This window comes from Lissotriton helveticus, chromosome 3_2, assembly GCF_964261635.1.
Source record: "Lissotriton helveticus chromosome 3_2, aLisHel1.1, whole genome shotgun sequence".
NCBI classification, from domain to species: Eukaryota; Metazoa; Chordata; class Amphibia; order Caudata; family Salamandridae; genus Lissotriton; species Lissotriton helveticus.
In genome coordinates, this window is record NC_136062.1 from 219,640,165 (window position 1) to 219,661,620 (window position 21,456).

At 42.4% G+C, this 21,456-nt stretch overlaps 1 long non-coding RNA gene across 1 annotated transcript in view; it reads left to right on the forward strand.

Moving 5' to 3' along the window:
• LOC144826272 (uncharacterized) overlaps positions 1-10,661 on the forward strand; it is a 285,885-nt gene extending 275,224 nt beyond the window's left edge. The window contains exon 4 of the long non-coding RNA XR_013609750.1: positions 10,349-10,661. This is a non-coding gene — a long non-coding RNA (uncharacterized LOC144826272). The remainder of the gene's footprint in view (positions 1-10,348) is intronic.
• The last annotated feature ends 10,795 nt before the right edge of the window (positions 10,662-21,456 follow it).

Here is a 21,456-nt window from a genome sequence, read left to right on the forward strand (position 1 = left end):
GAAATGGATGCAACTCCAGCAATGTGTCAAGCCCCATGTGAAAATGCCACGTCACACCTTATGCCTGCCTTAGCAGAAGAAAGGATTTGATGCAGTGAGGCCGTAGAAGTGTTGCAGTGAAATCTTGTAAATTTCACTTCAACACTACTGCGATCCTTTTCTGCACTGGAATGCCCACCCTACATTCATTATACACCTAACACAGGTAAAATGTATGCAGCACAGGGTACAAAGTGATGCATCTGCTTAGAAGAATTATTTAGTAAATATGGTGCAGGCTGGCACATTATTTACACCGCCACAGCGTCACAAAAAGTGATGCAACGGGGGTGTAAGGGCCTCATAATTAAGGCTCCTTGTTCATTGTGTACATGTGCTACATGAAGTGGCTCCCAGGCCAGTTATTTAGCTTCTGAAATTAACTAAAATGTTTCAAGCCGTGATCTTTGAAATAACACGCAGGATGAGTTGCTGCACCTCAAACAGAGAACCAATCATTATCAGTACCAAGGCTTTACCCTCGTCGCCATATAAGATTCAGAAAACCATGAAGACTAACTTGTTTGGTTGGGTAATTGTTAGGCCAAGAGACCCTGATGACTTGGTGGGTGCTATGTAAATCTTGCCAGTCGTTTATCACATTTACAAATGCCAAGCCACCCCTTCTCCTCCATGAGTTAGGTTCCTTTGACTGACCCTCGTCAGGAGCCCAGCTGTAGCTTTATCAGGTGCATTGTGCTCTGATTTGTTAGCTTCTGATTGTTTGTGGTGTTCTGTGGTGTATTCAGTGAGGTGCTCTTTAACATCAAGATGAATACATTTTTTTGTGTTGATTATTTTTGTGTTTGGGAGATGTAGACAAACATTATGAGCATATTTTTGTGAGTTATTTATCACTGAAATTTGCACACACAGTAAATATTTTGCAAACTGTGGGGCAGATGTATCATCATCATCATTTGCGATTCTCAAATAGCGATTTTTTAGAAATCGCTATTTGAGAATTGCAATTTGGGATGTACGTAAAAAATCGCTATTTGCCAATCGCAAATTGAGAATAATTTCAAGGGTGCAAGGGTGTCTTAAGGACACCCTGCTGCACCCCTGAAATTTACATGTGTGTGCATATGGCGCTCATACATGCCCTAAGGGCATGTATGAGCGCCACATGGCACCTTTACAAATGCAAAAAAGTACATTTGTAAAAGAATTCGCAAATTTCCACCAACTACAAGTTGGTGGTAATTTTCGATTTCTTAGTGTGAAATTGCAAAACTTTATTGTTTCTTACATAGCATTGAAGGAATCGCTTTTTGCGATTCCTTAAATGTTAGCGCAAAATTAAGGAATCGCAAATTTTGCGATTCCTTAATTTTGCGATGCGATTTTCTACATACATTGCATTTGCCGATTTTTTTGTCGCAAACGCTGCTTTTTTAGGAATCGCAGCGTTTGCGAGAAAAAAAACGGATGATACATCTGCCCCTGTATTCTTTAATGTTACCGACAACTATTCACATACTGTTACATTTTGTAAGAATGATGTTTTCTAGATTACAAATGGAGACAGCACTGTCTCCACTGTTTTTTTTCCGAGTGGTTTTATTTTCAGATTATCTGGAGGTGAAGAACCACCGGAGAAGGATTATTTTGTTATCTGCACCTAGAGATTGACCACTACAATATAATTTGGAGAGAGGACTATCCCAGACTCCTGTTTGAGAAGGGAAACACTGCCCTAGCCTGATTGGCTGGTCGTTTTTGCCCTAGAGGATGCAATAACTGATTGGCAATGGGTCAAGACTAGGGTTGTTGCCTGGCTGGTTTTATATCGACATGACAGGTATTTTATGTCTCTGTCGGTACAAACATTAGAAAAATCACCTAAAGCTGATACTAAATCTCTTTATCAGTGCATACTTTATACAGTAAATCCTAGAAAAAATACACTTTAAAATGTGTTCTACAGCTATCCCAACGACCACTGACTGATAATTAAAGTAAGCAAAGACAGAAAGGGTATGTTAAAAATGAATACAGAGGACTTCATATAATGTTATACTTAAGAATGATGTCTGGCCCTCTGAAGGATCTTAAAACGTGGCCAGGTGGCCAGTATCTCTCGGTGGCAACTCTAGTCATGATCCACCTGCATTGCTTTTTTTACAAATAAGTTGGAGCTTCCCTGGAGTTGAACACTTATTATGTGGGACCTGTGTCGGCTATTTGTGCTCCCCAAAATATGGAGAAGGCTGTTGTCTGTTTACAACTAGCAAAAAACAAGCCGAAAGGCTCCTGCTGAAGCTCTTCTGGCCTGCAACTGACTGTGCCTGTAGAAATCCCAAGCAGCCCAAGGAATGAAAAGAAGTGAACATCACTCTCTTACAACAGCACCTTTTAATATTTTTGTCTATGTTTTGAGCTGTTGTTGTGGGACTTGTTCAATTTGCTCATGAGATACCTGCATGCTCTTAAGCAAGCCTCCTGTCCCCGTGGGCTTGAATTCACTTCTACAGACGAGAGTGCTCTCACCTCCCTTCATCATCTGGGTTGGTCCCCTGTGAGTGAGTATGCACTTTGTATGAGTTCTAAGCATGCATATGTAGTGATGAAGCAGATTAACTGCTGAATTATTCGAGCTGACACATAAAACTGATTTGGATGCCCTTGAGAGAAATGACAAACATGTTCAAATTGTGCTAGATATCCGTTGGAGAATCATGATAAACACATCATGAAAAGACTAAGGGCCTTATTACAATGGCAGTTGGACGAGCGTCTGGACATCATCATTTCAGGGCAGGAACCGCCCTACGATGAGTCAGTGGTTCCTTGCTCTCTTTTATGATTCGTCCGCTGTGCAGGCAGTCGTAAAATGCATTTTTCTAGTGCAGCTTGTGCTGCAGCCCAGGAAAAAGGTTGCAGCACAAACCACACTTGAAAAATGCATTTTGTGCACAGCCTTGCAATGCGTGCCAGGCACCTTAAGGTGCCTGGCCCACGGTGCATGAATATGTGCAGTGGCAACACATGTGCCACAGGCCCCATAGTAGAGGCCTATGGGGGACCTATTAGGGGCCTCCAAAGTCCCATGCCCTTGAAAAGGCTGTAGGAATGGGCCATCGTAATCCCTATGGCTGTGCCTCCATAGGCACTGCCTCTATTGTAGGGAATACGATCGGGCCTACAGGCTCCTTGAAATTGTTGGAAGTGTCGGTCAGTCCCCCCGACAGATGCAGGCCGACCGACTGCATTTTAATGCACGGTAGGTCCGCCCTGCTGGATGTCGGTCAGACTGCCACCAATAGCCTGTTGGTGGCGGTCCGCCCACCATTCTAATCAGGCCTTTAGTTACTGCATCATAAAAGCTTCCAGAAGAGTGTAGATTAGATGAAGTTATTCATTTGAATAATATAGGTTCGTAACTTACCAAATTTCATTGGTATATTTTTAATATGCAGTAGAAAAATTATAGTGATGACTCACGTATTATAAAAGATGCATTAACCATCTTCATTAAATAACAATGTGTGTGAAGTATTAATGAAACTAATGTAATCTAGATGACATTATGTGTGTATTTTAGTAGTCTCATTTTAACAAATCTATGTTTCGCATACGTGAAAATGTGCATCAAGCGGGAAAAGACAAAAGGATTCTGCACGTTTATAATGAGATTAAATGTTTTGAAACTTTCAGAGAATAATCTTCATATATGTACTAATGAGAATTCTGAGAAACAATATTTATATTTTATGTTTTGAAATAATTGTATACGTCAGTACTTTGAAAATGGAGTAATATGTCATAGTTATACGTGCTAATTGCAGTAAAACTAAAATGCTTTATGAGTGCAAATGAGTTTAAAGAAATATATAGGGATCCCAAGATTTTAGAATGAAGTGTATATTTCCATTATTTATATTCTATATTTCATTAACCAAATTCAATTTAGGCCTGCATACTCTTTACTTATTTGTATTCTGCTCTCATGGAAAAGCTTTGTAAACTTACAATGTGGAATGAAACTATGTTTCATAGAGAGAGTTCCAATGCGCATACTAGGACTACTTGCAAACTTTATGTTTATTTGTGAACATCTGCCATGAGTTCTCTTGAAATCACTCATGTGCTTCTTCAAAGGGGCCATTTTTGAAATCATATACACTGGATGGTTCGATGACTCATATGATGATCACCATCTTTTTTGCTATAATATATGTCTTCTTTATGATGCATGACAATCACCTTTTATAAACTGACCAATGGACTGAGTGATCTGACCAAATGAGGTGACACAGGAGGTGTCAACCCGGAACTTGCAGATTAATATACACTATGTTGCGGAGTGACAAGGGGGAGACTTTTCCTTCTTTCTTTTAGAGATCTTGCTATTTTACAGACTGAGAGACACCATTCATTCCTTGCCGACTCTTGGCTGACAAATACGCTGTGTGAGTTATTTCCGGACTTCTTTCTCCCATGGGAGAGAACCTTTGAGCTTAGACGTCCCTCCCTGAACTCTTCTAGAGATTTGGTAATTGATGGCCCACGAAAGAATGAATCTAATTATTCTGAACTCCTACATTTAAATGCTTGATATTGATATTTTTAATTACTTAAATCTACTGATAAAACTAAACCATCCTCAAATCCTGTTTCTGTCTCTCTATGTCTTGTCTTCAATTATTGATTGTGCATTCCAATTGAGTATTAATGATGGATGGGAACCTAAATAGAGAGATTTCTGGACATCAGGTTCGAATATTATTATTCTGCGTATACCTAACTGAATTATTGGTTTGTATGATTTTAGTCAGAATGAATTTCTTCAGGAGATTTGGTATAGCTGTGATAATTATGTATTTGTATAATCTATGTTTGAGGGTTATATATTTCATTTTGATCATTGGTTTGTAGGTCAGTTATCCAATTCCTGCCCTCATTGGATAACTGGATTGGATCCCCTATATTCGACCCCTCTCAGCACGATTCAAGATCAATCAGAGGACCAAGTAAATTAATTTGAGTTGTGGAGGTAGAAGATAAGGTGAAATAAGTTAAATGGGCCCAGTGGCAATACAACAGTAGATTTTGGGACACCATCCCCATTTACCCTCAACCCTAGAGGTATCTGTTGTAATATGGGGGATATGTCAGCCAAAGCCTGCGTAGTTACTGTTACCATGATGTCACAGTGATAGCTATCATGGAATGCTGGGGTGATCTGGGAAGATGTGACAGTTGGCGGAGAGCAGGCAAGTGAGGTTCTTACATGTAGCTGGCCTATGAATAAAGTGATTGAACTAATGAAAACCAATCTCTGGACGAGTGCCTGTCCTCCAGACCGACCAGCTACAGTGAACCTGAACCCAAATGAGAAGCGGGCCAAAACACTGTGAGTACGGTGATACTGAGATTAATTTTAGTGAGTACGGAGACAGTAATTAGTGTCAGCAACTGCCAACTAGGGAGTGATCATCCCAAGAGAGTTGTCGATCAAAGGCAGTGAGCGGGGCTGCTGGTGCGATGGTGGAAAACAGACATTGAGCCTGTAATTTGCTTAAGGGAGTATGCATAAAAGTATTGAACGTTGAGGCATCAGTGCGATCCAGCTTATGTTTACTGAGTCTAGCGTGCCTACAATCGCATACCTCATGGGTCTGTCAATGGCAACATAGTGATTCAGCATGTATTCCTCACTTCGTGCTCACCTGTTAAGTCTGCTATGGCAGAGGGTCTTCTGTGATATTCGATCCTGCTCCACCGCGTCCCCGCATACTACAGCCGATCGCTTCTAAGCCATATTATCAACCGGGAAACAGCTCTCATGGTGAGAAGTGACACGCAAAAGCAGATAGTATTAAATTTGTCTATCCCCTTATTGGAGGAAGAAAAAGGTCAGCCCTCATTGATGGATTCTGACAGTGGCCATTTTGAGCTGGGATACTTTCTCAATAAGTTAAATACCCTTGTGCTTCTTGAATTGAATTACACTTGTACAATATAAGAAATAGCAGCACAATCTGTGCCTATGCAAAGAAACACAGGAAGAGGAACAGGAAGACCACAAGAACAGTGTGTCTACAATACACTTCAGTAGCATTATAATAAGTCAAAGGCTTGTTAACAGCAAACAAGCAGCAAACAAGCAAGCAGTATAAAACAATATACACTGAAGTGGTTAAAATGGATGTTTGTTTGGCAGAAGGAGTAGCTGTGTCTCCAATGTCCCTGGATCAAGCAGGTTCTCCATAAATTGAGTGGATTAGTAACTTTGAAAATGATTTGAAGGCTATAGATGGATTAAACTTTTGACTGTCCAGGAAGAGGACATTATTAATAAATGCTTTGGGAAAAGAGGCTCCAATTGTATTGAAATGTTTACCAGCAGCATAAGGGGCGGATAACGAGGAAATAGAAAATCCGTATCTTGAAGCTAAGAAAAGGTTAGAAATTTACTTTGGGAAGCAAGTGAGCATATTCATGCCAAGACATAAGTTTTATACGCAACCACAGAAGGCTCATGAGTCAATTAATCCGTTTGTAACGAGATTGAGGAAACTTGCTTTGAAATGCAATTCTCGAAATATGACCAATCAAATGATCAGAGACAAACTGATAGTGTAATGCTAGAATAAAAGGATGCAGGAGAGATATTGGGCAGCAAGAAACCCAACTTTATAGGAGGCAATTGGAATAGCCAAGAATGTGGAAGATGCAGACTCATGTATGAGGGAAATTCAACAAATGGAAACAAGACATACAGGACAAACAGAAGGAGTCAATGTAGTGAGAAAGAAAGAAGGACGTGAAATAAACCAAAGACCTGAACACTAAAGAGAGAGCAGAGGGGATAAAGGGAATGAGAAATTAAATATTAAGTCAGGGCTTAGTGGGTGTTACAGATGTGGCAGCAGGATGCATGATGCTGATTACAAGGGCTGCTCGAAAGTGTGTGAAGAAGGGCCACTTGGTAAGAGTACGTAAAGAGATGTCTAAAGGTTGGGTGGTGTGCATAGAAGAGCAAGAATACATACCAGAAAGAGTTCGGTGCATTGAAAGCAAGGCACAAGACTAAACAGGCCTAAAGCTATATTTACGGTGAACAACAAGCAAATTGAAGTGAAGCATTGACCCGGAGTCAATGTATTCTATTGTCCCAAAAGAATATTTGATAAGGTGTGGCTTGGAATGTCATTGCAGCCAAGTGACTTACAGCTCAAAGGATTTGGTGGTGACACCATTCATTCAGTGAGTTTTGTGCACATAAAGTGTTAATGTAAAGGAATGAAATCCAAAGGGAAAATGTATCTGTCCGGGAAGGGTTTTTCAATTTTGGGTTGGATGCAACAGTATGATTTACATGTTATATTGAAGGCTCACGGTTTTCTGTTTTTACTATTCTTACACATAAATACAGACAGAAAACAAAGTGTTTCCTGTCTGTATTTATTTTTAAAAGCAGAAAAATACTCAAAATGGTGTGTCTTGTGAGAGACTCTCCATGCTCTCTTTCAAGAATTTCAGGCAACAACTCAGCAGATAGACAGTATGGGGAGTTAAAAAACGGGATGAAATGTCCTTAAATACAGGCATATGTTAACATATATTTGTAGTATAATGCTATTATTTACCTGTGAGTGCAGTGTGTTGTTATATGTGACTGCGCAATTTGCTAAAATGCAACAGGCATTCACCTGTGAGTGCATGTCTAAGAGATAAATAAATGTGGAAATATACCATTTTATGACTCCATTTAAACTCAAAACACAAAATAAATATATAGAAATACCAATAAGATGACCTAAAAATAAATATGGATATATTCAAATGGAATTGTTAAAAAAAAGCCATAAAAATACCATAAAACTGGGAGCCCTAGTTATATTGGTCCCTAGAGCTAACTAAAAGATTTTGGTAGTGCAGAATGAGGAGGGGCTCAAGTGTTCAAGAATCAAAGTGAGACCCTGAAGGGATATGTGAATAAAATAAAATGAAAAGAAGTTGCCTATTAGGCTGGGGGTGCGAAAGGTTCCAATAGTGGTGGGAGGCGAAGTGAAGGAAATGTTGATTAATATGCAGTAGGAGGGAATCATCTAACCGGTGGAGGCATCGGAATGGTTTTCTTCAGTGGTGATTACAAATAAAACATATAGGTGTTTAATATTCTGTGTGGACTTAAGATCCATAAACCAATGCATAATGATAAGACAGTTTTCTACTATAAAGAATTAAAGAGATGTTTTTGCTTTTATGTGGTGCCAAAAACTTCTCTAGGTTGGATTTAAAATCTGCGTACCACCAGATTGAGTTGCATGCAAAATCTAAAAACATAACAGCCTTCATCACAATGGAAGGATTGTTTCAATTTACAAGGCTTCCTTTTGGGTTTGCGTCAGCCTCTAGCATTTTCCAACGGATGATGAGTAGTTTGTTTGAGGAGGTACCATATGTATGATTCTCCCAAGAAGATACATTGGTTTTCGGGGATACAAGGGAAGAGCATAATGGTGCTCTAGTTAGAGTATTGGAAATCTTCACAAGGAAAAGTGTCAGTTTTTGTTGGAGGAAACAGAGTATTTGGGTTACACCTTCTCAGGGCAAGCCATCCGTCCTAAGGAGGTTTTAGTTAAATCCATAAGGGAAGCTCCAACACTGAAAGGGAAAGATCAGTTGAGGTCCTTCATGTTATTAATAGAGTACTATGTTAAATCTATGGCTAACTTTGCAGAGAAGATGCAGCCATTAAGGGAATTGTTCAGAAAAGGGAAGGAATTTGTCTGGAGTGAAAGGCAAGAATGAGCTTTTCTGAGTGTTAAAGAGGAAATTGCCAGTGCAAGGATTCTAACTCCATTTGAAGCCACAAACAGGACCATAGTAACAACAGATGTGGTATTAGATATATCTGTACAGTATGATTTGGCCCACAACTAAATAGAATGGCTGAGTGAGCCAAAAGCATGATTAAAGGTACAATACAAATGGTGGTGAAGGGTAGAAAGGGAGTTAGTGATGTGATGCAGAGAATGATGTGGGCGTACAATAGCACAAAGAATGGTGTGATGGGCAAAAGTCCATTAGTGAGAATGAAAGGGAGAGAAGCTAGAATGTGTTGGGCCACTCACCTGGCAAAGATGATGCTGGACCCCCACACACTTCTAATGTAGTGCCTGAAAAAATATGACACCTTGCACTAGGTACTGCCCCAGAAGAGAAAGGGGGATGGGACAAAATAAGAAAAAAAGAGAGAGCGACTCTGATGCGGTGTCTGGTCTAGATGTCCTCCCTGAGATCTAGGACGTCGGGTGAGGAGGGTATGTCTTTAGTACCACACATAAATATGAGCAAGGAAAAACAAACAGATTAGCTTCAAACCTGTGCAGTGTTTAACATAAATCCTTCACTATCATGCATTTTTTACATATGCACTAACTGTGGCTTCACATGTACATATTCATTGACAGTCTTAGTTGCAACACTCACAGTGCTCTCATCTCTAGCTGATTTAGTCTCAGTTATGTGCCAAAATGTCCGATAGCTCCTGAGGCTTGTACAGGATTCAGATTGGTAAGGCGGACACTCGGGCAATGGCTATGGGGCCGGTATCTGAGTTCCAGCTGTGGGCTGCTTTTTTGGGCAGCCTGGGGGGGGGGAGAGCAATATGGGCGGTGTCTGCGTTGTTCGGATGCCTGAGTGGCCTTTCTCGAGGCAGATGGGCATCCGTTACCTTCCTTTTATCAACAGGCAGAGGTGTCACTCCCTTTCTCTCGCTGGGCCGGCCCATTAATGTATGCATATTGAGCGGGGGCAAGGGAGCTGAGCAAAGGTGACCTCACTTGTTTTCAGGTGTATCCAGTGTAACCTAATCCGTGCATTTGTTTAAATCTAAGTAAAGTTAAGAAAACATGTCTCCCCCCCTTCTTTTTATATAACTTCGCCAAAGCAGTGTTTTGCGGAATGTCAATATGCAAATATGGGCCACTTCTTTTTTTGCGTGCCCGGCAGATTTTTATCCAAATCCAACCCTGGGCTTGTAAGCACAAGATGTGTAGTCTCCAATATGCATACAGAGGAAAGAACGGAGTTCATTCTGGTGTCAAGTGTAAAACAATGTTAACAAATACACAGTCTCCATACAGAGATATCAGCAAAGCAGCTGTATTTACCAGTCTCGTATAGAAAGATTCCTTGTTCTTGTACTACTGCCGAAATGCCAAACCAAACGAAATGCAAGTGTCTAAATCGCTGATTGAGAGTTGTTTTGTTGTCACAGAAACTGTGAATAACGAGAAAGGATAGTGCGCTAACCTTTGTAGTTCTAACCTGGTCCTTTCTTTAATTCTAGGAACCGCCGTCAAGACGTCCTAAATCCCATGAGAGGAAGGATGCCGCCATGTGCTGCCCTGGATCAGTACTGAGCCGAGTGCCTGTTCTTTTGCATTGGAGGTGTCTAACTTAATACAGTATTGAAGAAATCAGCCATTGTATCCCTCAACACACTCCACTTGTATTAATCTTATCCAACTAGGATGCCTCTCACATCCAAGAGCTTGGCTACAGAAGCCAAGCCCTTGGGTTAGGCAATTCATTTAATACAGATGGGAGAGGCACTCTGAATGTGAGAGTTCACAACTTGTGCACAGTCCTTCATACAATAAATGGAGAAAATGCATCAGTGATCCTAGTACACTTTGTCATGGGTTTCCACAGAAAATGTAGGAACCAGTCGTTAATCCAGAGTGGAAAACGTTATTGTGCAAAAATATCTATACACCATCAGTCAACAGCCCAGGCAATGAGGTCCTTTCCTACCCAAAATTCATTAGGGCTTAAGTTTTATAATTCCCGTTTCTTTATTATGAAAGGCAGCTAAATTTAGGAAAGGTGCATTGCCAGTAGTATTTTTCGTTGCTTTCTTCACCCCTTTCTTTAGATGTTTGTCCCACAGCTTTTTCCTCAGAATTTCAAGAATTTTCTGCAGGTTTCCCCTGCAAGTTTGGTGATTCTGTATTTTTCTCTGCTCAGTCCTAGATAGTTTGGCATCCTGATTCTCATATTCCCATCTGTTTCTCCAAACGTCTTCTTCCATCTGCCCCCAGGACATTTTTCATTTTGGGGCTTTTCCGGGGCGTTTCCTCTCAACCTTTCTTGAGGGCATGTGGTAACCTATGCAGGAGTTCAATGTGTGTAGCTTAATACATATATATTCCGGTGTAATTGTCATCTCATAAAGAGAACCAAACAATTACTAATAAGCTTGAAACTCTCACTGAGCTCCACACACAGTTGTCTGAATGATCATACAATAGAAAACGACAACACAATCTTGTACACCTGCTTACCGTGTAATGATGCTTTGCGTAAGTGGCATTGTGGCTACAGGAGGGAAATTATGCTAGCATCAGGCAGCACCAAAGTCAAGACAGAATCCTTAGTCCGGTCCAGGACCTGATAGTGGGATTGTTGGATAGTGGGATAGTTGGAAATTGCAAGGGAGTTGTGTGTTACATTGTTGTGGAATGTGTGCTTTTCTGTGTTTTGTGATGTTTAGTGAAGCATGTGCTTGTTATTGCAGGAGTCTTCAATTTTGAGGTTTTACGCTTGGTGTATTAAACATTATTTGGGTATGATGTGTCCCCACTTATCTGGGTTGTATTCAGCAAACTTGGGCTTTTTTAAGTGCATTTAAATAATCACTATTTTAATGGAAACATCAGTGGTCTGGACATGAGTATGAGCTAGAGGGAGTTCCAGATGTCTGCATCGAGGGGAATTATCCCTCTTTTTTCTTCATGGAGAGGAAATTCTTGATGAAATAAGTATTGTTGTATACAACTGTGGGGGGATAGTGATATTCTGATAGGCCGCTCTGTAGGAACGCAGGCCCTTTGCCATGGATGGCTATGTGTGCGATGAAAATGATTTTAAATTTCACTCTGGGGAGCTAGTAGGCAATTTTGGTTTTGGAGGAAAGCCCCAATTTTGTTCTTGGGAACTGAGGTGCAGAAGAGGTCTGGAGACTTTTGTGAATTAATAGCTACAAGGAAAATATAGCTAACATCAAAAACAAATACGAATGCTCTTATCGGGAGAGTGCATTGAACAGCACAAGCCACCAGTTGTTGGCCACTAAAGGTTAAAAGTCTGCTCTAATGAAATAAGAGTTGCAAAGTGCCAAACTCAGAAGTCATACTTTCTTGGCGCTTATATGCCCACCAGCAATGTATAGCTCTCAGCTTTCCCACTGGCAAGAAGAGTGTGCGCCAAGGCTGAGAGAAACACGCTTTGCCTTGTTTCTAAAGGTACCTGGTTACACCTATTTCTTCAAGAGGACTGTGGGGCAAATCATCAACAACCAGCAATAATTATCGCTAAGCGCACTTAGCGCTAGGTTAATTATCGCCGGCTATCGCTTGTTTTTATTGCAGATATAGCGCGCTATCAGCGACGCTTATCTCCAGAGTGATAAAAATATCAGAGTTAGCTGCCAAATCTGCAATTATCACGGGGATTCCAGAAATAATCGCACAATGTTTGGCGCTACGTTGTTTTAAGGGCATGGCATACTTAACCATGATATCCACCTTCCATTGGAGATCATGGCTAAACTAAAAGCAGGCGTAAGGAAAGTAGCGATAAGGGCGGTTAGCGCTACTTTTCTTATCTCTATGCTTGTTAGAGTGCCCATTGATAATTGGAGAAATGTCGATTAGCGACATTTCTCCAGTTATTTTCAGAAGGAACGCCCACTTTGCCTCTCATTAGAGATGCAAAGGGAGGCGTAGTGAAAAAGGGTGCTAACGTGCGATTATGCATGTTAGCTCCCTGTTGTTGATAGGGCGATAGTTTCATCTCCGCTTTTTTGGCTTTTAAAGCCAAAAAAGCGGAGGTAAAGCCCTTTCTGATATGCCCCCAAATTCTACCGTGCCATGAGCTATTACCTCGAAAATCTTTCCAGAAGGGTGTGGTAGCAGAGTTCCAGCAAAGGTTTGGAAAAAAGATCCCATAAGATGAAGCTCCCTGGAAATTAGATGCCATGTTGTCATGATTTGCTCAGAAGAAGCTATCTAGGCATTTTCAGTGTGACGCGTCAGTAAGTAAGGTGAAAGGTGTTCTTTTGGAGACCATAAATCCCCTAAGAATTGCATTTGTGAGACTTAAAATCCACAAATCCTATAGTAAGCATCATTGCCATTCCACCTCAGCTCAGCCAACCACGCAATTAAGGTTGCACTGCCTCTCCACCAGCCGGCTTGCTATGATCATTTTACGATAGCCATTTCCAGCCTTATTCCCCTATGCCCTCTCCTGAGTCTCCTTTCCTTTCTTTAACTCAGCACTTCGAGGCAGTCTCAGGGAAGCAATAAGTGCTTTACAAGGCACACCCACAAAATAAAATAATGACATAACTTCTTGTGTCTTGAATGAGATGGTGTTTTCCAATGTGATAGGCAGCATAAAGTCAATACTGCTACTTACATGTATTTATTTTTCCTAGAATTGAGACACCATCCTCCTCAAAGAATAATTACTAAGCGGGATATCATAGTGCTCCACATACAGCATGTAATTGCCTTTTCCCAGTCTTCAGATGGCATTGGCTTTATTTAGTAGCACTAAACAACCCAGTTCAGGTTTGTGTGATGCTAAATCTTTAGTGATCTGATCACAATATCATGGTCGGTCTTACCAGCCTTCACCCCTCAGCTCTTTTGCAGAAATGTTCTGCCTGCACATTGAAGGCAGAAAATGGCTCTGGTTTTCTCCCTGGACTTGTCTCGGGTATCCCCAAACTAAAATCCACCACACATTTAATGAGGTCCACAGAGTGCAAATGCCTATACTAAAGAATAAAGGGCTGCATGTACTAAGATTTTTGAGGTCGCAAACAGCGTGATTCACAGAATTGGGCCCGGGACATTTGCGACCCCAAGAATGCTTATTTTGACATACAAACGCAAAACAGTGATTCTACAAAATCACAGTTTGGGTTTGGGAATCGGTATTAGGAAGGGACGTATTTACAGATTCCTTTTCAAATACCAATTTGCAGTAGTATGTATTCATATTTTGTGACCGAATTATGGTTGCAAAACATAAATTTTTTACTGTCTGCTGAAGGTAGTGGCCATCAGTTCCAAATGGAAAGCAGGGTGGGACTGGGACAAAAAATCAAGGTGGACACCAAAAGAAAAGGGCCACCATTAGTGAACCAGATAGCTTAACTCTTTCCGTGCTGATGACGGAGCGGTTCCGTCATGGCCCGCCCGACGCGCCTGCGCGGCGCTGATTTCACGCCTGCGCTGCGCGTTCTATTAAGCGGGCGGGGCCATGACAGAACCGCTCCGTCATGAGCACAGCTCAACTGCGGCTGGTGACGAAGTGGTTCCGTCACTTAGCGCTGCGGCGGAATACATTTACATTTACATTTAGCGCTGCGGCGGAATAGCCACCGCAGCGATGTGGTTAAACAGTGGCCTACCAGTTCTGAACCTGTAGATGCACGCTGTATGGGTATTTTGCGAGGTATGGGAGACAGTATGCATTTGTGTTAACTGCATGCAATATTTGTGTTAAAATCAGGGAAATCAACAGTGGAAACTGGCCCGCCTGGCCATAAAACGGGCCCATAAACTGCTAAAAAACGAACCCACACACAGATCTGACCGACCAGCTCATCGAGCACTACCTGATTGGCCTTTACCCCAGTCCAACCCTGATGGGAAGTCCTTCCTGTGGGACCCCTTCCCCTTTGAGAATGTAAATCCAAATTTTTTAGGAGCAGCCAGTGGTCCAATGAACTCCAGCCTACTCATAAAAAATGAATTTTAAACGTTAAATTTTTTCTGTTGAAATGTATTCACTTTTCCTTTAAGCTAAACGGACTGCATTTCAATGAAAAAAAAAATTTACTTTTATTTCAAAGCAATCACAGATATAGTAGTCCATTGACCATAACAACCACCATTTCTCATTCCTAATGGGTCGGTTTGTTATGAATCGCTAATTTTAATTTAAAACTTTCATTCATTAGCAATAGTGATTTCCAAATTGCGATTTATATAAAATCGGTATTAGGAAATCACTATTCCTGATGTAGGCACATCTGTCCCAATTTATTTGTTTACAGCTGGTAAGTGCAGCACAGGTCAGTGGGAAGGGACTTGCTGCAGGCATTACCGTTTACCCCAGGGGAAAACATGCTTCTTACTACGTCTCCATGTTTGCTATGCTGCATAAATTCTAGTATACTGTAAGTGTGTACATACATACTAATTAGCAGGTGTCGTTCACCTTAGGGAAAGGTGCTGTTTGTCGAGTGCTACACACTGGAACCATGCTTGTGTAATGCTGTGGGTTAATTACTGTAATTTCCACACACTGCTGGCTCTCCTGTAGGCAGGAAATCCAAGTTTATCCTCGGGGAAATAGACTTGTTATTGTACATCACAGAAACATAAACCTTGTCTGACAGGTACAGTACAGTGCAGTGTAAAGTACTCTTTTCATACATATTGTGCAAACAACAACAGCATCAACTTGATTTATACCATATATCGCTAACCGAAATGGACGGCTGAAAGAGGAACATGTCTTACCACCAAAGCTGTGGAAGGCCAGGTTAGCAGTTGTGCACATTGCTCAATACTATTGATAGCACTCAAATTGTCTAGCCAATTACTATCAAATTAATTATATTAAAATTAATTCACAAAAAACTAATGTCAGTGGTTCTCTGACATTGCTTTGGTGTACTGATGATCCATGCATTGAGCCGGTAGATATCTACCCAAGTCTCACCTTATTTATAAACACCAAACTTGGTGAAGTGTTGCATATTAGTGTTATGTGACACGGTGGCCCGATATCATTTACGAAACAATATGCCAGACTTTCCATGCATATTGGTTCATAGGTGCTATAAATGCTACCCACTCCTAGCTTCTTAGTGATGGTGGTCTACTGCATAGACCTATACATTGTTGAAAGAAGCAGGACTTGAGTCTCCTGCCAAGCACATGCATAGACTGTGTTGGATCATATAATGTAGTGGTTACAGAGACATCCTTGTTGCTTGTTAACCAAGTCACGCATAAAAAGAGTTGGTGTGCTGGTTGGGACAACCCATATATGCCCTTAGTCCAGTTCAAAACTATTTTAAGTAACGTCTTTCAGAATGGTCATCGAAACAAGAGGATGCGTGCTAACCATAAAATCCATGACAATTTATTTCGTCCTAAGATCAGACACAAATGCATGAACTTTATGTCTCATCATCTGAAAAATTGGTAGACTAAGGGCTCTTGAGTGGGTATTCCAAGAGTACAGCCACTGCTATTTTTGTTCAGTGGATTTTAAAAACTTTTTGTTATAATTGGCATGGTCATTTTCTGATCTCGACATGGAGCATGCATAACTTTTTTCATATAGCTGAGAATTTGAATTGATATTAATTGATCCTAATATTTTACAAAATGCAAAAACATATTTCTTTGGTGTTTTTTTTTTTTGTAATCAAATTTGCCATGTATTATGGGAATGGCTGGGTTGAAGCAATATACAGAGGTTGGGTTGGGCATCTTTAAAAGTGGATGTAGTAACATTCTGTTCTGCAGTCTCACTCGTGGTTTTTCTTTAGCGCTGGGGCACCCATGCGCTCTACAAGCACTGTACCATAATCTGAACTTGCAGAAATATTGAATTTTTTTTATTCTGGCACAATGTTGCAGAGTAATATTAAATGTTCTTGTAGTTTATAACAAGGGTATTAGTGTGTAATTGGTAGATCAAATTGCAATTTGTTTTATCCTTTTAGTTGCAGCTTGTTGGGAAGTGGATTATTTGTAGTGATAAATAGTGAATTGTCAGTAGCAATAAGGCCACAAACACAATCAAAGGTTCAGTTAGGGTCCCAATAAAGTATTCTCTTGCTCAACCCCTGTTAGTTGGTAACCAGCAGGCAGGCTTAACCTAGGAGACAGGAGTGTAAAGCATTTAAAAACACCAATACATTCAATAAGTAAAACACAACCCACAATTAAAATCCAACTCCAATTTATACAAATAAAATATATATTTTTGAACAAATAGACACCAAAATGACAAAAATCACATGTAGGGACCCAGAGATTTTGTAAAGAAAGAAAACGTTCCACTGCTTATAAACATACAACGCCACTTTGGGATATCTAGTCACGCTTGAATAGGACAAAGTCAAAGTTTGAGGCTGGCCGCAATGGAGTCCTGCTTAGTTACACTAAGTGGGAGGCTTTTGTCAAATTTTCACCTTCGTCCTTACAGTCTTTTCTGGTGGATTTTTCTCTGGAAGTCAAGCGGTTCCTTCCAGCAGGCCAATGTTGATGCAACGCTGTTGGATTGCTTCTCCGCGAGGCCACGGTCAAATCCTGGCAGTTTGGAGCTCAGGATCTTTCAGTGAGACGAACCTGAAATCCAAGCCAGGTCACGGTTGACGGTAGCCGGCTCAAGCCTCAGCACTGAGTCGTCACCTTGCAGAGCTTTTGGACAGAAAGTACTCAAACTTCACCAAATTACTGGAACTTCTTCCAAAAGTTCCTCCTGAGGGTTCAAAGCATCCAAAACACAAATCCAGGGATCTGGAATCTCCTAGATGGTCCTTGGCCAAATCCTCAAAAGTCCACTGGACGCAATCCAGAATGGGTACTCTTGGTGAGAACATGAAGGTGGTCCCAGCTAACCTGTTGCTTTCTGAAATTCCATGCCTTAATCTTTCTTGAAGGCAGGCAAAATCCCTATTGCTGTAGTACCAGATTATGCAGCAGGTGTAGTCCATTAGAGTGCAGTCCTTTGATTTCAGATTAAAATTGCAGTAGGGCAATCCTTCTTCTGCTTGTAGTTTCGGGCAGCAGATCTGAGGAGCTATGCTATACAGCTCTCCCATATTTAGTCACAGTTTGTGCGCATCAAGCGGGGGAGCACCCCTGACCAATGGAATGCAGGGTGTCACTCAGGTGTATGACCACATCCTCCAAAGTGTGGCATATTCTTGTTCCAGAATGCACCATTCTCTTGGATTCCAACATGGAGAAAGTCTCTCCTTTGAAGCTCGATCTGGCTAAGCCAACCCCCGACTAATCTAGTTAATGAGGCTCCTGTATGGCTGGGGGTATAGGATGTGGGGGTCAGCTTGTGCTATACCCAAACTGGCATTCTCCCGTTGAAGACTAGTTAGGCGCTCCCACCTTCTTCCTGCCTTTTAGCTACGTTAACTAAAGTTCTCCACCCACAGAAAATCCATCGTTTACTCCAACAGGACACATCACGCCTCATTAAGCAGTTCTGGCTCAGCCTCAGAAAGACTTGCCAATCAGGAGAAGGCAGCTGGAAAGCTGGATTTTAGCCCACAGAAAAGACAGTTTAATAACTTATTCTATGTAATAGTTATTACAAATCTAACAGTGACAAGTCGTTGGATTTATCTTAGCTGTCAATTAGATACCATGAAGTATATTTTAGGTGTCTCCTGTCAATATTTATACTTAAATAATATATATACATATTAGCCTGTGGAGCCATTTACTACAATGGGGGAAAAGGAATTGGCAGTTTTTCCCTCAGCAGAGCTTGTAAAACATATTTTATAATATTCCTGTTTATAGTTACAAGGCACCCTATCCCTATGGCACTTAGGGGAGATTGTAGGAGTGGCATATGTAAACATAAGGAAGCCCGAAACTTTGGAAGTATTTTTAATTCAAAAATCGAATTTTCATATCATTAAAATGTAAAACCAGCCTGCAGGGGTACCTTTTACAATGACAGCAGGCAACACAGCAGTGCACACTCTAGTGCAGGAAATCTACTGACCTCTAAACTTCCCTGCTCTATTTTGTACTATAGACTATGGAGGTCATTTGAATCCCACTTGCTTTATTATATACTATGGATTAATAGGGGTCTGTAATTGACATTTATAATTATACCTAGATGTACTTTTTATCAGAGCACAGGTCATGAGTCTGGTTAGCAGACCGCAGGGCACAAGTAGAGTCAGAAAACCAGCACCTAGTAGTCAAAATGGGGGCAAAAAGTGGGGAGACACTGCAAACAGGTCCTGATTTCTCACACTTCTCTGAAACAGAATACATTTAATGTCATTGTGTTATTTGGTGGATCTGTTAGTCCTGGCTCCCTATGCAATGCAAACCTTTAACTGGTACCCCAGTACCATGCGTTTCACAATGGACCTCTGTAATTCCCGTCCCACCACTTAAGAACCCCACTTCTAGTACCCAAACTAATATCTTCATTGTCTCATTGGTCAAAGGAAGAAAAATTGTACTACTCCTTCGGAAGTTTAGATTTTCCCAACCATAAACCAGGATCAAGCACATTAAATGGAAAGCAACAAGCAATTCTGGTAAAAGTGGCCCACTTTATGTTCAGATATCTGGTCACATTTGTTCAGTAGTGGAAATGGTTTGAAAAAAATCAATTGTGATGGTGTTTGTTTGGAAGAAGGACCCTCTCTAACATTATGGCAGAGATACTTTTATTTGGGGTCACAATACATCGGGGCAAGCAAACCGGGAAGTGCCGTTCAGATAAAGACCTAGCTCCCCGACAGCAGACACCCAGATCCTGGTCCAACATGCTTCAAACTTGACTATTTCCCATCACTTCACGCTATAACCATCCTGCAATATAACTGTATCATGCATCAGTCTGGCCATGGCCTATAGTCTGTGACAGAGAAAAACTGAAAAAATATAGATAAAATATTTGAATGAAACCTAGCCACTGGTAATTGCTTGGGCTGCATCCAGAAACCATTTTTTTTGTTCCCCCCACTACGCCATTCTAGGCAGATCCTAGCCATATGGTAATCAATCTTGGTCCTGCTGTATTAGTAAAAGGCTAGCCCAGGAGGCGGAGCTAGCGAGCGCAGAAAATGGCCGCATAGTTCCCGGGCTCCGCCGGCACCATCAGAGATCCTACAACAATCCTGCACCAAACTACCTTCTCACTCCCCCCCGACACCCTCGCGTCTGGCGGAACAGCTGCGTATCAGGGGGATCTGCTCGGGTTGCGGTTCCGCCGGCCACAACGGCAGAAATCGGCTTGATCTCCAGAGCGTGGTGCAGGCCGCAGACCGCGGCCTCTAGTGAGCCGGGCACCCGCAGTGCGTGCAGCGACGTGCGGCGGCGGACAACGAGTGCGCCCCCCCAGGCGGGTCACACTGCTGCAGACAGCGTTTGCGGACCGGGCGGACGATAGAGAAAGCCACCCGGGGACAACGAACACCCCGGACCTCTGCGGCTGTGGCGGCTGGAGAGTGCAGGTGAGCCGGCTCGGCGGAACGGAGGGAGCCCGGCGGCACCTTTGCACTGCGGCCAGCAAGAAGAGCGGGGGAGGCGACGGCTGCGTCGCATGCTGCGGGGAACGCACTACGAGATAGGAAAACAGCAGCAGGCGACCCTGAATCTGCCCTTCTCCTGCCTGCCCGCCATATCCACCGCAATATAGTTTTGGGACCTCCTCTGCCTGGGACACTGGTGAATCGGTGGGTGGCGGCTCTTGCACCTACCCGACGCGGAGCCTGGCTTGCCCATCCTGACGCCTGCGGCCGCCCAGAAGGTACTGTACACCCGCTCCCTGCTCACGGAGGCACGATATCCTTCCATTGTGGGGGCGACCAGTATCACTCGCTACCTTCCTGCCCCTTCAGCGGGGGGACAGGGTGTGTAGATAGTGCGCAGGCCCCTGATACAGCGCATATTGGGCACTGAGAGACGCGCTGGGCCAGCTGGTTGCGCCACAGCGGATTCCGTTAGGACTATCAAAATCGACACGACGCTGCTGACCATGGGGAAAGGGGACAGGACTCAGAGTAAGCTCCCCTTCTTGCAGAGGCGAGCTCCAGTGCAAAGCACCCCGACACAGCGAGACGAAGAGGTGCATACGGCGACCCCGCAGGACGACAACGGGACATTAAAACAATGCTCCGCTCCATGGAGCAAAACATCCAAACAAATATAGCGACGCTGGGATCCAAGATGGACGCCATGTCCTACAGAATGGACCGCATGGCGGAGCGTCTGGACAAACACGCGGAAAGGCACGATATGGCCGAACGGCGAATTACAGAAGTGGAGGAGGCCCAAACAGATCTGGACACGGCGAGACGGAGGGCGGAAGCACTCATAAGGACATTGCAGGACAAGACAGAAGATTTGGAGGCGCGGTCACGGCGCTGCAACCTCCGCATCACTGGCCTGCCGGAGACCGGCCAGACCGGGAAAATGGAATTATTCATAGAACGTATGCTCATCACGCTCTTGGGTGAAGGAGTGTTCTCAACTATGTTTGTCGTAGAACGAGCGCACCGAACACTAGGCCCAAAGCCCAATCCGGGCCTCCCACCACACCCAGTCATAGCGAAACTATTGAATTATAGAGACAGAGACACGGCGC